The following is a 17,969-nucleotide window of genomic DNA, read 5'->3' on the forward strand; positions in this document are numbered from 1 at the left end:
ACCCCTGGGATACCTAGGGGTGACCCTGGGGGTCCCTAATATGCAAAAACATGGCAGGGTTTTTATTTCTAAGGGCCCCTACCCCCAAAGTCGAGTTCGGGCACAATTTAAGGATTAAAAGCTGTCCTGACAACCAGTGCTACTTTTAAACTGACCTCAGGCTTCAACACTGCACACATGTGGTGTAGAGAATCTGCTGGCCTCTAAACTGCCATGGCCCAGGATACTGGAGACTTCTAGGTAGTTTCAATCCCCTGCCCTATTACATACTAGGGGCTTATGGGGTAGGTCATGCCAATTACTTGGGTACCCCACCCCACCATACCATAGTGTACCTTAGTGTATGTTGGGTGTCTTAACTGTATTTTAATGTGTTCCTTTTAGCTTGGCACTGGGCCTGGTTAAACAGCGCCCAGGGTCAGTCAGAGTCAGTTACCACAAGTTCCAGTCAAAGGTTGGGGGTGCCCAGGACACAGGAGGACTTTGCAACATAGCCCCCCAAACGAAAGGTGATGGGTTACTAACCTACACCCTGGTAGTCCTCATCGGCTAAGTGGAAAAACCTGGAAAGTCCATCTGCATTGGCATGGGCAACCCCAGGTCTGTGTTCCATTGTAAAGTCCATTCCCTGTAGGGAAATGGACCACCTTATCAGCTTGGGATTCTCCCCTCTCATCTGCATGAGCCACCCGAGAGGCCTGTGGTCAATTTGAACACGAAAGTGAGTCCCAAACAAATATGGTCTCAACTTTTTCAGTGATCACACCACAGCAAAAGCCTCTCTCTCAATGACACTCCACCTCTGCTCTCTGGGTAGAAACCTCCTGCTAATAAAGGCAACTGGCTGGTCAAAGCCCCCTTCATTTAGCTGTGACAAAACTGCCCCAATCCCTTGCTCTGAAGCATCAGTCTGAACTACAAATTATTTTGTGCAGTCTGGGGCCAGTAACACTGGCGCTGAACACATAGCAGCTTTCAGAGTGTCAAAAACCTTCTGACACTCTGGGGTCCAAAGCACCTTTTTGGGACTCTTTTTGGAAGTCAGTTCTGTTAGGGGCCCCCCAATGGTCCCATTATTTTGAACAAACCTTCTATAGTACCCTGTCAGTCCAAGGAATGCCCCGGCATGAGTCTGGGTAACAGGAGCTGTCCAATCCAAAATAGTTTGGAGTTTAGCTTGGAGAGGCTGTACATGGCCCTCACCTACCAGGTGGCCCAGGTACACCACATAACTCTGCCCTATTTGGCACTTGCTTGCCTTAATAGTCAGGCCTGCTTGCTGCATGGCCCGAAGCACTTCCCTTAGGTGGTTTAAGTGATCCCCCCCAGATAGAACTGTATACAGCTATATCATCCAGGTAAGCTGCACTGAACTGTTCCAACCCAGACAAGACACCCTGTTCACTAACCTTTGGAAGGTGGCAGGTGCATTCTTTAACCCAAAGGGCATTACCTTGAACTGATAATGTCCCTCTGGTGTGGAGAATGCTGACCTCTCCTTTGCTCCATCAGTGAGGGCACGCTGCCAGTAACCTGAAGTCAAATTAAAAGTATTCAGGTACTTAGGAGCCCCTAACCTATCAATGAGCTCATCAGCTCTAGGTATAGGGTGAGCGTCAGTCTTTGTGACTGCATTCAAACCTCTGTAGTCCACACAGAACCTTAACTCATCGGGTCCCCCCTGAGGGTTAGGTTTAGGTACCAGCACCACTGGACTGGCCCATGGACTCTCAGACAGTTCAATTACCCCCGGCATCTTCGCAACCTCTGCTTTAATGCTGGCTCTGACGTGGTCAGACGACCTGTACAGTTTATTTTTGACAGGTAGGCTGTCACGAGTGTCAATGTGGTGCACACACCACTCAGTGATGCCTGGGGTCAAAGAGAACAGGCCAGCAAACTGCTACAGCATCTGCTTACAGTCTCTGTGCTGCTGGTCTGTCAATGTGGGAGAGAGTACAACTCCCTCCACTGACCCATGGTGCACATTAGTGGGGAGGAGGTCGTGCACAGGCTCAGTTTCCTCCTCCACACCCTCATCAGTGACCAGTAACATGGTCATGTCTGCCCTGTCATGGTAGTGTTTCAATCTATTCACAATAATGACCCTGTGGGGGATCCTGGGGGTGCCAAGGTCAACCAAATAGGTAGCCTCACCCTTCTTTTCTAAAATTAGATAGGGCCCACTCCACTTGTCCTGGAGGGCCCCAGGAGCCACAGGCTCCAACACACACACCAACTGTCCTGAAGTATACTCAGGCATAGTAGCCTTTTGATCATACCAGTGCTTCACGAGCTCCTGGCTGACCTCCAGTTTCCTGTTTGCCTTGTACATGTACTCCGCCATTCTAGATCTCAGGCCTAGCACATAATCAAGCACATTGTCCTTAGCCTCTTTTAAGAGGCTCCTCTAAAGACTCTCTTAGCAGGCTCAATGGCCCCCTCACAGGGTGTCCAAACACCAGCTCAAAAGGACTGAAACCAACCCCTTTCTGTGGCACCTCCCTGTAGGCAAACAGTAAGCATGGGAGGAGAACATCCCATCTCCTCCTGAGTTTCTCTGACAACCCTTTAATCTTGCCCTACAGGGTATTGTTGAACTCTCAACAAGACCATTTCCTTGTGGGTGATAGGGGATGGTGAACTTCTAGTTGACACCACACCCATCCCACATAGCAGTCAGATAGCTGGACAGGAAGTTCGTGCCCCTATCTGACACCACCTCTTTTGGAAAACCCACTCTGGTGAACACCCCAAGCAGTACTCTAGCCACTGCAGGAGCATCAATGGTTCTAAGAGCTATGGCTTCAGGGTATCTAGTAGCATGGTCAACTACCATCAAGATATACCTATTCCCTGAAGCAGTAGGTGGGTCCAGGGGTCCAACAATGTCCATCCCCACCCTTTCAAAAGGAACCCCAACCACTGGCAGTGGTAGTAGGGAAGCCTTTGTCTTGCTCCCTGCCTTGCCACTGGCCTGACAGGTGACACAGGAGCTGCAAAACTCCTTTACCCTTTTAGACATAAGGGGCCAGTAGAAATGGTTCACCAAACGGTTCCATGTCTTGGTCTGTCCCAAATGTCCTGCCAAGGGGATATCGTGACCCAAAGTCAGGATGAACTCTCTGTACTTCTGGAGCACCGCCAACCTCCTGGTGGCCCCCTCCTTGAGGTTTCTGGCCTCAGTATAAAGCAGTCCATCTTCCCAGTAGAGTTTGTGAAACCCACTGTCATCACCCTCCTCTTGCTTAGAAGCAATCCACCTCTAGCTCTCATGGGTGGGACAGTCACGCTGTCCCTGACTGAACTCCTCTCTGGAGGGTCCACCTGCTCCTGTCAGTTCTGCAAAATCTGACCGCTCTGGCACTGATGGAGTCCCTCCCTCAGAGGCCAGATCCTCCCCATCAGGGTTAGATTCTTCCTGCACCTCTGGAGTTCCGTGGGCTGGCTCATCAGGCCCAGTGCCCTTGTCCTTGGATGCTTGGCCCTTTGCTCCAGGGTCCAAGTGTCCAGCCCCTCCCTACTGGCTAGTCTGTGACCTAGTCACAGCACATACCCACTCAGGGAGCTCCAATATTTTCATATGGAGTCCTCTCGCCACCTCTGACCACACAGAGGCTTAAAGATCATTGCCCAGTAAACACTTGAACAAGAGCACCTTTGACACAGCTACCTTCGAAGGGCCTGTCACACTCTCCATTTCAAATCCACCACAGCCACAGAATGGAGCTTGGTAGGGCTGTCTGCATATGTCACCGGGTGAAACTCGAAGAAAAACCAAAGGTGATGATGGATGGAGCGTTGACAATACAAACACTCACCCCCAGTCAACTGATCTGGGTTTAATCCATCACCGTTCTTTAGCTCACTCCGCCACCCCAGTTAAGACTCACCAGGTAACAACCTCTCTGGAGGCACCAGTTCATCCAGGACCATATTTACACTAGCCCCAGTGTCTCTGATAGCCGCAACCTCAGCCCCATTCATTTTAGGACTCTGCCTGTATTTGTCCATGTCTGGAGGTAAAGCAGCAAGGGTGGCAATACTCACCCCACCCAGGGACACTAAGGTTGCTTCTACCACCTGTCTGTTCTGTACACCTCCCTCTACCCCTACACTGACACTGGCAATCCCTGTGGATGGCCCCTTGGGGGGAGCTTCTTGGTGCAGACAGCATCTCCCTGCTTATGCCCTGGCTGGTTACAGTCAAAGCTGTTACCCACCTTTGAGGGATCAAAGAACCTACCTACCAGGCTTTCCCATAAACCTCCTCCCTTTGAATCTGGGTTGGCTCTGGCCTCCCCCCCCCTTCCTTGTGCAGGTTTTTGTGGGTCTTTGGATGACTCCTTAGGTTTTTGACCTTCATTTCCCTGAGCTTTCCCCTGGGAAGGGACCTGTCATCCTTTCTTCTGGTCACCCCCCTGGTGCTGAATAGAAACCCGGGTTCTCACCCACTCATCAGCTGATTCCCCTAGCTCTCTGGGGTCTGTCAGCTTAGAGTCTACTAGATACTGGCGTAACTTTTCTTCTGCACAATGAGTCAAAATGTGTTCTTTCAAACAAAAATTATACAATCCCTCATATGTGTCAACTTTGTTACCAACAATCCAGCCTTCCAGTGCCTTTACTGAAACATCCACAAAGTCTATCGAAGACTTTGAACTCAATCTCTGGGTGCCTCTAAACTTCACCCTGTACTGTTCTGGAGTCAGACTAAATCTCTTGACTAAGCATGCCTTCATCTGCTGGTATGATTCTGCATCCTCTCCCTTCAGGGTCAGGAGCCTATCCCTCCCAGCTACTGGAATCAACTCCCACAGGAGTGCACCCCAATACCTAGAGTGAACCCTACTCATTTTAAGAGCCCTCTCAAAAGCTGCTAGCCACTTGTCATTGTCATTCCCCTCAGTGTACTTGGGTACTATGCCCTTGGGAAGTTTAGGTTCAAATCTACCACCCCTGGACATCTCAGCATCTTCTTCACTTTCGCTGCCACCATTCCTTTTCTACTCCTCCCTTTCCCATTTTCTCTTAGCCAATTTGAATTTCTCCTTCTCCAAGGCTATCAACTCTATTTGAGCCTGAAGCTGTCTGTCTCAGGATACCTGAGTAAGGAACCCTTCCCTACTCCCACCACCACCTTGATTCACCTGGCTAACTCTAGTCACAATGGGAAAGGTGTCATCCTTTCACTTCCCCCAGGGTAAGGTTGGAGGGAACATCTTCCCACCCCCTTGGGTTTTCCTCTGCTGTCCTGGCCCAGGCCTTAAGGGACTCGAGCAACCTTGTCTTCCTCATCTTTTTGGCAGGACCCAGCCCCCTAAGCCTACACTGTTCCCTAAGATCCGCCATCTGAGACTGGGACAGTTTAGCCAGGTCCAGCTCCATGGTTCCCTAGTTTTGGGTCACAACAAACTTGGCACAATAGACTTAGAACAATTTGGAAAAATTAAAACAATGGATTAAAAACAGTTTAGTCCAAATTCGAAAAATCAAACTCAAGAGTTTTGTTCTAAGGCAATTAAGAGGATTTTTATAATCTTAAATTATTCACTGAAAGGTGTACTTTTTAAACACAAGTCCTCATCCACACCGTTAAACACCAAATGTTGGAAAGTGGGTTATTGGTAGGGGCAAATGTAGGTCTGCCACTTGCAATAAGGCCACTAACACATGGTAGGACTCAGCATAGGTCTTAGAAAATGATTCCTGGGCTCAACCCTTGGTAACGTGGCTGCGAGCAGACAAGCTTAACTTCCCACACCAATTTATAAAAATAGGTAATATCTTTATCTTTTAAATGACACCAAAACGAAAGAAAATCCACTGTAGGGAACCAGAGATATGAATTTTTAAAGATTAGTCACTTTCTAGTGCTTAGAAACCAACAGTGCCCCTTTTAGTCATTTCGTTTTCTCTGTCAGGGGCACACCTTTATACATTGTTTTGAAGAATTTTCTCACCACTGTGGAGGGCCGCCTTCTTCAGCAAGCGGGGTCCTCCTTCATGGAGTTCTGCTTGCGGGTCCCAAAGTATCCAACACACAATCCAAGGTTCTGGAATCTCCAAGAGGGTCCTTGAAAGTGTGAAACCTCAATTCCGCAATCCACTTGAACAAAACCCTTACAAATCCACTGGTACTCCAGGCTTTGAATTCTTTGTGGGGCTGTCCAGGTGAGCTCTGTTAACCTGGGAGTTCCACTCTTGTCCATTGGCAGCACGTTTATCCACAGGGCTGCAGTTTCACTTGGTGCAGTCTTCAGAGGTCAGGCCTTAGAGTTCCTTGCACAGCAACATCTTTTCAGCAGGGCACTTCTTGCTTCAGTAAGTTTCAAGCAGCAGATCTGGAGGGCTCTGCCCCTCTCAGATACTTATTCAAAATTCTCTGGGTCAAGCACCAGGTCACTGCTGACCAATGAGAGCAGGGTAACTCCTCATAGTATGACCACATCCTGTAGAGTGTGGCATTAGTTTGTCCCAGGGTGCATCATTCTTCCAAATCCATAATCGCTGATTTTCCAGCAAGGAGGTAAGAGCTGGCTAAACACACCCCCTGGAATGGCTTATTTCCATGGACCCTCCCCCTACCATCTGCACATACCTTCCTTAAGCCTAGCCCTGACTCTGGATCAAGAGTGTCAGAGTGAAGCTGAAACTCAGGCCTCCCCTCTGCCTTTGAAGAGCATAGTTTACGACACCACCTCCTGGCCTGGCATTCCTATAGACCAGCACACTGCCCTCCCAGCAGCCTGGCTAATCCACTTAACTCTGACCAATCAGGGGAGACCACTGAAAGGCTGAATTTGGACTTACAAACAAGAAAGTCTCATAATTATAGGAGAAATTCAACAATATAATATTGTTGGATTTACTACTACCATTCTAGGAAGTCTTTGAATGGTTCGGCTAGTCTTCTCTGATCAATATTTATTATTCAATAACTTCCTACCATGTTAACCTATGGGCCATGGGGTTTGCAGTGGGGGAAATAATTTGGACTCGCAGCGGTTCTTGCACCATTGAAACAGCGCCACTGGGGAGACAGGAGAGAGGGTGCCGGCGAGACTCCCAGGACCAGGAGTCTCCGCACAGCGGACTATCGCACTCCTCCTCCATACCGATGCCTCATTACCGCTCGTGGCCCCCGCTTGGCGGGAGCCGCTCGCAGCGGTTCTTGCACCATTGAAACAGCGCCACTGGGGAGACAAGAGACAGGGGGCCGGCGGGACTCCCAGGACCAGGAGTCTCCGCACAGCGGACTATTGCGCTCCTCCCCTGGATATTGCCTGCCTATATCCCTGGATACACCCCACTACGCAGGACGCGCGCCGGGCAAAGTCCTGGCCAAGGGCCAGCCCGTTTGAGCCCGTTCGAGACCGGTAGAGGCTGTGCTGGGCCCCCCCTCTAAGCAACGGCCAGCAGAAAAGGTAACTCCTACGTCTGTCGCAACCCGAAGGTGGGCTATTAGTACTGTTTGTGATATGTCATTGCATACTGGAACGGGAGGGCGGGTTGCAGGGACACTTGACCAATTCATCATCAGGGCCACCTCAGTTCTGGAACATGAAATCGCGTTAACGGAAGGCCGGCTCTCGATGGACCCTGTATTCCAAAAAAGATCATCATTGGGGCCCATTCAGAATATAAGATCTCCAGAAAAACAAGGGAATGTCGATGAGACGGCTATCCACTGGGAAGAAATATCAGGGTTACAAACTCCATCAGCACCCCGAACCTGGCAGGAACAGGGGTTACTTCCGCCCAATAAGTCAGCAACAGGCAGTGCCATAGCCCCGGAGGAGCACCACACCTTAGTCGACCATTTAAGGGGGGCAACGGCAAAAAGAAAGCATGGAGGGGGCCGCCATGGAATGCAACAGAAAGGGAAGACGGCTAAGAATGGCCCGCAAGGCAGGCAAAGCAAGAGCCAATCGGAGGACCCTGTCACAGCAAGTATGTCTCAGGGGAAACAGTCCGGTGGAACAGTACCAAAAAGCACTAACTCAGCCGATGTAGCAGGCCCATTTTATCTCGAGGAATCATTTTGGAGAAAGATGGTGGCACTTATCACGCACCTGGAGCCTTTTGGGAACAGACTAAAAGCTATCGAACAGAGACTTGGGAAGGCTGAGGGGGACATAATGTGCACTTTGGGCAGAATAGAGGGAAAGATAGAAAAGAGTAAGCATAGGAAGTCCACGGAACGGGAAGGTGAAAAGGAAGGAGCAGAGGCCCCAATTATTATAACTAGCCCAAGATCAGATCATCTAGTGCAAAACTCGCCAAGTGATAACCCAGGGGGAGAATTGAGAGATAATGCGACGACAGTCCCTGATAGGGCACAGAGGGCAACAATCAATGAAGGGAAGGAAAGGAATACGAAAAAGACCGTGCAGCCTCATTTAGATCTACCCCCAGACTGTGCACCCTATGTTGTGGTCCTGACGGGGGTCCCTGGGCTGAAAGTGGAAGGAGAGGAATCATACGACCAACTTAAAAATAAGACAACCCACTGGTTGAATCAAAACAGACCCTTGCCCCGAGATGCCTATTGTAAGATCCTCTTCGTAAGAAGAGTAAGTTGGGTTGGAAATAGGCAAAAAGATACAGTGGGGGACTGTATTGTAGTGACATTTAAGGACCCCAAAATAGTAAGGTATGTCACCCAGGATCCCCCTATGTGTAGGCAATCGAATATAGAGGCATATGATTTAAGCCACTTTTATACCCCTGGGAAAAAAGCGCACCTGGGAGGGTTTTGGGAAGAAGAGAGCGGGTGGAGGGAGCGTCCACGCAGAGGGTGGAGACTGAGTTACAGTGAGATGCGGAAGGGTTGGGCAACTTCTGATCAGGGGGCACATACCCTTGAAAATCAGGTCACCAGTTTGAGGGATAGGTTTGCGCTCCCGTTTTATAACAACTATGCGCCGCTGGAGGGGGCAGACTCCTTAGCGATATAGATTGACTACCCAAAGGAAAAACCGGTAAGGCAAGGGAATCAAAAGCAAGGAAACAAGTAGAGGAGGCCCAAATGGGGTATACCCAAATATGAGCAATCTGGCGGAAGGCAATTTACATCAAGTTAGCCCAAGGGTTATACAGACTGAGCCAGCTCCAATCGCCGGACTCCTCAATAGTGGTCAGGGGAGTTTCTTCGAATTAGTGTCCTGGAACGTGGCGGGTCTTTCTGCCAAATTCCAAAACACAGAGTGGTTAGAATATGTGAATAGATTCAAGGTAATCTGTTTACCGGAAACGTGGGAAGTGGAACCATCCAAGTTTAACCTGGTTGGCTTCAAATCCTTTAGTACTCCAGCAGTTAGATCCAGGGCATGGAGGGCCAAGGGTGGCCTACATATATGGGTTCATTTGACCATGGAGTGTAGTTGGAAGGACTTAAAATGAAACTCTGACTCTGATTGCTTTTCAGAATAAATGTAAAGACCTTAATTTAATTCTAGTCAATTTCTATAATACAGGAAGCTGCAGAACCAGAGACATGGAGGAAAAATTAGGGTCACAGAGAGAGCGGGATACGGGCGACATGGCCCCACTGATTTTAATAGCAGGGGATTTTAACTGTCATTTGTGTCCGAACCTGCTACCATTCATGAACAAATGGGCATCTTGTAATGCAGAAGAGGGAGCCCATTTTGATCATACTGCGGAAGGAAGGGAATTGAGCAAGGCACTGAATAGCCATAAGCTGGAACATACAATGGATCTGTTATTCATTACACCTAATAAACAGGTCAACCCCACCTTTAAAGGAGGAGGACATGGCTCATTTATTGACTTTATACTTGTTTCCCAGCTGCTAAAACAGAGAATCCTGGGCTTTACTATCGAGTGTAGCGCTTTTAGTGACCACAATCCATTAACAGTGACTGTGGCAGGGACATGTGTTAGAAAGGAATCGAGGAGGGTGGCAGATGATATCCGGGTGAGGGCTACAGATCAAGGACGGCGCCTAAAATGGTCCAAGAGCAATGGTGAATACTTCTATAAATCACTCCAAGGAGAGGGAAAACAGCAAATAGAGGTATGCCTAAACCCAGAGGTTAATGGACCCAGGATTGTAAATGCGTTTGAAGAGTTAGGGCGGCTAGTAGATAGCCTACTACATGTGAAGGGGAGCATTAAGAAGGGAAACAAGCCTAAATGGTTTGATAGAGCGTGTTCCCTAGCCCATAGGAACCTTAAAATGGCTCTTAGAAATAAGCCAAGAGATAAACAAAGGATCATTGATTGTAGGCTAACCTATATACAATCAATAAGGCGCCGGAAAACCATGCTTTAAACACAAACGTGGGAAAATCTCAGAGAAGCGGCCAAAAGAAGAGAACTTTCCTCCTTTTGGTCGATAGTCAATAGGCCCTGTTTTAGGATGCCAATAGCCCACAAATAGCATTTAATGTCCTCCCAGAACAATGGGTAGAACACTATAGTAGGCTATATTACAGGGGGATCACTGTGGAGTCCAGTCCTTACTAGAGTAATAAATGCTGCTATATCGTCAGGGCTACCCCGCTCATGGTTAACGGCCACAATAGTGCCCATTTTTAAAAAAGGGAGTAGGGATTCGGCCCATTGTTACCGCCCGATATCATTGATAGATGTAACAGCCAAAGTACTAGGTAGGGCCATTTTGAACCGTTTGATGAGTTGGGAAGAAGAACACCACATTCTCACTGATGTTCAGTATGGTTTTCGGGCAAGCAGATCCCCAACTGATCAGTGTTTAAACCTTTACCTATTGGTGACCAAATACACAGAAGCTAGCAAAGAAAAGATATATTCAGCTTTTATTGATTCAGCTGCAGCTTTCGACTGTGTAAATAGGGAGAAGCTGTGGACTATTTTGGCCAATTTAGGGGTGGAAGCTGGCCTCTATAGGATTCTGAGAGATCTCCATCACAATACCTCTGCCAAAGTGAGGTACAACCTGGAGGGAGACACCACCGAGCCCTTCAGGTGTACCAGTGGAGTCAGGCAGGGGTGTATTCTGGCCCCCTTCCTGTTTCCATATACATTAATGGTCTTGAACAGTCTCTATTGAAATTAAAAGTGGACTCACCTAGAATAGGAAACAGGCAAATTGCCGTTCTGCTCTATGCAGACGATGCAGTTTTATTGGCTCGCACCCCAGTCGGGTTAGAACGATTGATAGACGGATTTATAGATTTTATGAGTATCCTAGACTTAGCGGCCAACCTGTCTAAATCATATGCTATGGAGGTGGGCCCAAAAAACGTGGGGAAGCATTTTAATTATAAAACAGGGACAGAGAGTATAGCGAAGGTACAGACTTTCTCTTATCTGAGAATTTTATTTGATCGGAGCCTAAATTTTAGATCTTTGATTGAGGAACGCTGTAACAAGCTAGGATCAAGCATAGGAGCAATTATGAATTTTGGTCGCCGATTGGGGCAATGGTCTCCTGAGCAGATGCTGACTCTATACAACTCAATTTGCTATGCCAAGGTGGCCGCGCTATTAAAGAAAGGAGGTATGCCATTTCGATTGAAAACAATGTTAAATATACACGTAATATGAGTGCATCTAGGTGATGATTTTTTTTTTTTTAAACCTGCAGGGAAACGCAGTATCAACCCTTCAACTTTATAAACCTAATAAGCCGAGACGTGCAGCACCCCGCGCATGAATGCGCCAAACTGAGACAAGGTATGTCTTAAAAGTTACACTAACAGGAGGATAACTAGACAAATAAAATAGATGGAAAACATTTATTAAATTAAAGTTTTTCCATTTGCTTATAGTATTTGAATATACTACGAAATAAACAATCGATAAGGGTGCATACACGAGGATAAAGATCAGAAAAGGTAGGCTTTATGCAATGCTTTTTAAACGAGTTCCCGGGCTCCCAAACAAAATGTAAATAAAATCCCTGACAATGATACTTTACATTGTAGATAAAGAAACATATGAGCTAGCAATGGAATTGTAAAGCAGACGACCGGCGACAAGCTGGAATTCAGGTACAAGTTGTGCCATGTGCAAATGGAGGAGCGAATGGGGGTAATAGGAAAGAAATACACCCAAATACTAAAATAGAATTTCCTTTTTTTGTTTTACATATATCCTGTAGACAAACAAAAGAGACAGAGCCCTGATGAGAACCCATAAAGTGACAGAATGGGTTTGAAATGCGTCGGCATTTAAATCAGGAATGCATCAAATTGCAGCATATCAAATGATATTGACTAATTGAAATGCATTAAGTTGCTATTTGTTGAATATTAGTATCCAAATGTTTACTTTGTCCTTTGGTTTCAGATTAGAATTAGAGATCATTTTGTGAATTTAATTGTTGACAAAAATGTATACGGTGTCTATATATGTAATGTGGATTTTTGCTGTGTTTATAAATGTATTGTGTAATGGAATTGTTTGTTTAGTGAATTCATGTTGAAAATGTTTCATGTATTTTTGTGTCTTTTTCGAACACAAAACACTTGAAAATAATGACATAAAAAGTAAAAAGGTATCAAGTAGATATACCAAACAGACTATATAGTAATTTTGGTTTGTTTTCCTCAATTGTGAGGTGAAAAGTAAGGTGAAGTTGGCAATTACTTTTTTACGCAAGGTGGCATATGGGGCAGAACTATGGGGAATGGTGGAGGTACCTAAATTGCAAGTGGAGGAAAACAAGCACTTGAGACGGCTCCTTAAAGTTCCCCAGTGTGTCCCTGCCCAGATTATACATGAAGAATTAGGATGTGAGCAATTAGAGGACAGGGTGGGGTGCAGGCCTTTAATTGTCTGGTTAAAGATCTGGGTCAATCCAGAAGCCAGTCTGACCAAACAGATAATAAAGGACTGTATGGGCAGGGAAAAGGAACTGTCCATCCCCTGGCTTAAATACGTGAAGGGAGGCTTCGAAAGTATAGGATGCGAGGACCTCTTTCTGACACTGTCCCGTATAGTAAAACGGGACCAGGTCAGAGTAAAAGAGATGCTTCTCGAACATAGAGTCAGAGCTCGAGAGGCAAAGGACAGAAATAAACATTCAGTTAAGGAACATGTTACAGTAAGGTCCTGTAGAGGTCTGGAGCCCTACCTCGCTCCCATGTACAATGCCCAGGATAGGTTTTTATTTACACGTTTTAGACTCAATTTTTTACACCACCTTTTAGCTGAGCCGGTGGGTTTTATTAATCAAGTTGAGTCAAAGGGGCCCTGCGGCTGCGATCAGCGATCTCCGCAGGATACCCCTCATTTTGTATTAATATGCCCATTTTATCTTATGCCCAGACGTCATTTTTTAATTAGTCTATTTATAATAGCTAACCTCCGACATGTGAAGGAAGCCCTTGAATTTTTTAAAATGGCCCGAGATCCCCTGACTCTCTTTTGTGTGATAAACTTTTTAAGAGCAGCAGTTAAACTAAAAAACACAAGAGGTATTTGCTGACTAAAAATGAACTAACATTGCACAAGCACTGGGTGGATGGTGGGTTTGTTTCATAAATAATATAAGCAATTAGCAGTACTGTATTCCCTATGAGGTGTGTTTTTAATATAATAACTGTCAATATTGTCTTTTTTAATCTGTGCTTTTATGGTGTTACTTAAATGCCCAATAAAGAATATTTTGACTTTGACTTCTTGGGACACTTTTCTAGCACCAAGGCTTATAAAACCATATTTTATAAGTATTTCCCTAATTTCTACAGGACCCCAACCCCCTGTGCAACTAGGGGAGACTTCACGGGTTCTGAATCTGCAGAAATCATGCAGATTTTCCATATACAGTTCTACTAGCATCAAAGTAGAATTTGAGCGGCTCTTTAATACAATGTGGGGAGTGAAATGTAAAATTTCACTTTACCCAGGCATATAAAAACTCATTTTATAAGGGCGTACCTTATAGATAACTCACCCCCACCCCTGGGATACCTAGACGTGACCCTCGGGGTCCCTAATATGCAAAAACATGGTAGGTTTTTTATTTTTAAGAGCCCCTACCCCCAAAGTCGAGTTTGGGCACAATTTAAGGTTTAAAAGCTGTCTTGGCAGCCGGTGCTGCTTTTAAACTGACCCCAGGCTTCAGCACTGCACGCATGCTGATGCAGAGAATCTGCTGGCCTCTAAACTGCCATGCCCCAGGATACTGGAGACTTCTAGGTAGTTTCAATCCCCTGCCCTATTACATACTAGGGGCTTATGGGATAGGTCATGACAATTACAGGGGTGCCCCACCATACCATAGTGTACCCTCGTGTATGTTGGGTGTCTTAACTGTATTTTAATGTGTTTCTTTTAGCTTAGCCTGGTTAAACAGAGCCCAGGGTCAGTCAAAGTCAGTTACCACCAGTTCCAGTCAGCAAAAAGTTGCGGGGTGCCCAGGGCACAGGATGACTTTGCAACACAAGTAAACATTCTTGGCGAACTGTATGCACCATAATGCTCAGGGTGAACCTGCTGGGAGGTGAAGCAGTGTGATCCCACATTGGTTTCCTGTTTAAAGAGCTCCCTCGAGCCATTTGAGCTGACAAGCTTGTGGAGAGGCACCTGCACGCCTTGAGAGGTACTGTGACCCGAGAATACTTTGACAGCCTGATCAGCAACCCCAAATATTTGAAATGCCTAATCTCTACTGACGACAGATAATAATCCAGTAACACGAGTATAGATTTGGCCAGTACTTATCTGCACAAACTTGGTGAAATACTCTAAAAACCTTTGCAAGTAAACACTCTTGGCGAACTGCATGCATCATAATGCTCAGGGGTGAACCTGCTGGGAGGTGAAGCAGTGTCATCCCACATTGGTTTTGTGATGTGTAAATATGTTGTGTGGTGCAGAATTGTGTGGCATTGTGTTGTGTTGTGTGGAATTATATGGAATGGTTTGGAGTCGTATTGTGTGGCATGATGGAGAGTAGTAGTATAGGGTGTGGTATTATGTGGCATGTTGCGAAGTTGAATTTATTTTGTGGAATGTAATTATGTGCAGTGGCATTATCTAGAGTTGACTTGTTTTGTGCTGAGTGTCATTCTATTGTTTGGAGTGGAGAGTAATTATGTAGCATAGTGGTATTATGAGAAGTGGAATTTTGTGGCATGGTGCAAAGTTGAATTATGTGTAGTTTATTTTATTGAAAAAAGAAGGGACGAATAGGTGGTGGGGTTCAAGATTGCGCAATATGGTTTACCCTGGTGTAAGTCAAAATCAATCATTCATTAGACTGTTCCTAAGGACATCGAACAACGACCACCTGACGTTGTTTAAGTGGGTATACACAATGTCAACACACGCATAAAATGTCAAACAAAATCTATGTCCTGAGCAATATTCGTATTAGCACCAACAATAAGTCCACAGTGGTCTTCTTCAGTGTTATTCTTAATTTATTTTTCTAATCAGGTTAGTATTTCAGTTTTCATATTTTTTGTTTCCACAACTGATAGCCACACAAAGCCAACATGTGTTTTGTCTTATATGGGATTTCACCCAAGACTTCCTCAGGGCACAGTCACTTATTATCCAAATGAATCAGAAACTGGGATATCTGCTGAGGAAGAACTACAGCACTTACAGCAAATTAAGTTAAAACCCAAAAAGAAATATCATTATTTTAGAAGCCATTCCAGACGTTCCAGCAACAACAATCTTATCAGTATGTTGCAGACACGTTAAATATACAGTGTTCGTAAGAAGAAGAAAAGAATTGTCCGTCTCACGGAGAGTACTCAGTCTTAGAAGTCGGCGTTCCGCACCATTATGTAGCATTTTATTAGTTTGTAATTATATGACATAGAGTAGGATGATGTGGAGCAGAAGTGTGTGCAGTTGAATTGTGTGGCATGTTATTATGAGATGGTAAAATGTGGGGTGTGTAGTGGATTAATGCGTAATGGGTTTGTTTGGTGTGGCATTATGTGACACCTTCAGCCAGTTCTGATACTTTACCCAACTGCGCTTTGCATTTTGGACCTTATAGGTCTATACTTATAATAGGAAAATTGAAACTATAGGCTCCGACAGTCAAAATGCTACTGAACATTTATGTCACTTACCTACAATATCAATACTTTTAATATTTTGTTTCTAAACAGGGCACCTATACTGCAAACCTCAGTAACCGAATGAAAGCCAGCTTCTGAGAAATTTAAGACCAGCACTCATTTAATACTAACACTAACTCTGAACTTTAATATTAAAATATTTGCAAGATAATTGTGACCACATTTTATAAGCAGTATTACACACTTGAAGAAGTAACCACGCCACTCGTCAAACTCCTGCAGCTCTCTGCCACTGTTTCTTCGCAGTAATCTGGTACATAGTTGTTAAGAACTTGTCTGACTAGTTTTGTTTCAGCTGGGCTGTGGCAAAGGAAAGCAAATACCAGCTTATCAATTCAAGTAGGTCTGACTCCAAATTCTTTCTCAGGTAAACATGTGCGACTGCTGATGAGCCGACAACAGTGAACTAGGGTAAGGAGAGCTTTAAATGACCTAGTTAATTATTGCTTCCTAGACACTGATGAGATAGTGTTACACTGTGTAAAACGTGTAACACAACAAGTTAGGAAGGGTCCAAGGGGAAAATATATTTAGAGACCACAGAAACCAGTCTACACCCCCAGTTCACATGTAGCAAAAAAACAGAAGACTAGTAGTGGTCTATACTAAGCAACGAAGACTGAGCAAGGAGACAGAAGCAAAAGCCTCTGTGTCAGAAAACTATGTGTGTAAATGAAAGGAAATTAATCCCATCAGCCCACCCATATGGCTGAGCCTCGTCATCTGGGATTGTAACAGATCTTGGTATAGATAAGGAGACACACTTGATGATATTGTGTGTATTTCTCCAATTCTCCAAGACCTCCAGTGATGGATCTGACCCCGAATGTTGTGTGTGGGAAAATGAATTGCAATGAAAAGAAAGTGTAAACAAAAATCAAATGTGCTAGTTAAAATTGGCTACCATGATGCAAATAGGAACTTTATTGGGGATGAATCATGGTGTCAAGATTAAAACAAGCGTTTGCAATGCAATAGGTCTCGCATTGATGTGAGTTTGAGATGTTGACATTGCAAATAACAATGCCTTTTATTTTTGTTTTCTTTTTAAAAACATAAATAAAAGGCATTGTTATTTACAATGCCAATCACTTAAACTCTCGTAACTGCGAGACCTATTGCATTGCAAATGCTTGTTCTTATGTCTCACACTGCAGTTCCGCGGCTCTGACACTAAACAGAGTACACTAGCTGGACTGTTTTACAGGCAGCGATAAAAGCAACAAAGTTATTTCACCTCTATTCATGCTCTTAAAAAACTTTGTAGATAATACATAAAGGAACTGACGTATAAAGAAGCTGATGTAAGCAAGCCAGAAATGGACACAGTGGCTGCACTTCTACTATCTTGCACTCATGGGTTTTCTGCTGGTCAATGTTGTGTAACCTTATGCAACAGCTCAAACTTTATGTAATTAATACAAATGCGGCACGTGCGGAATACTTAATTCATTCGTTGAGCAAAATGATCCTCAAAGAAGATGGAGAACAGGGTATGCAGGCAGAGCTTTGCCTATGGTCTACTTTTGACATTTTCCTGTGCCTTGGAAAGGTTTAATGCGCACTTCTTCAGGGGTGTAACGATGGCCTCGCGGGCTCCGTTGTCCCCCTTTCCGCCTCAGGACTATGACTGATACATGAGAGTCTGGGGTCCAACTGTCCCATGGGGCAATCAGCCAAGTGCCCCATGGGCTGGTCTCACAGGCCAGTCAGTGTGTCGTTTTATTAGCAGATTGTGGACCTGTTGTATTGCCTAGTCGAACTTTTTTTTTCACAGTTGAACTGTTGATTTCCCTGGTATACCTTGCATGCATTAAACTCATATCCTACAAAATACCCATACAGCGTGTCTTTCAAGTTCAAAACTGGCCTGATTTTGAAATGTGGGACTTTTTAAGCCCACTGGTTCAC

The sequence above is a fragment of the Lissotriton vulgaris genome, chromosome 2_1 (genome assembly GCF_964263255.1).
Source record: "Lissotriton vulgaris chromosome 2_1, aLisVul1.2, whole genome shotgun sequence".
NCBI lineage: Eukaryota > Metazoa > Chordata > Amphibia > Caudata > Salamandridae > Lissotriton > Lissotriton vulgaris.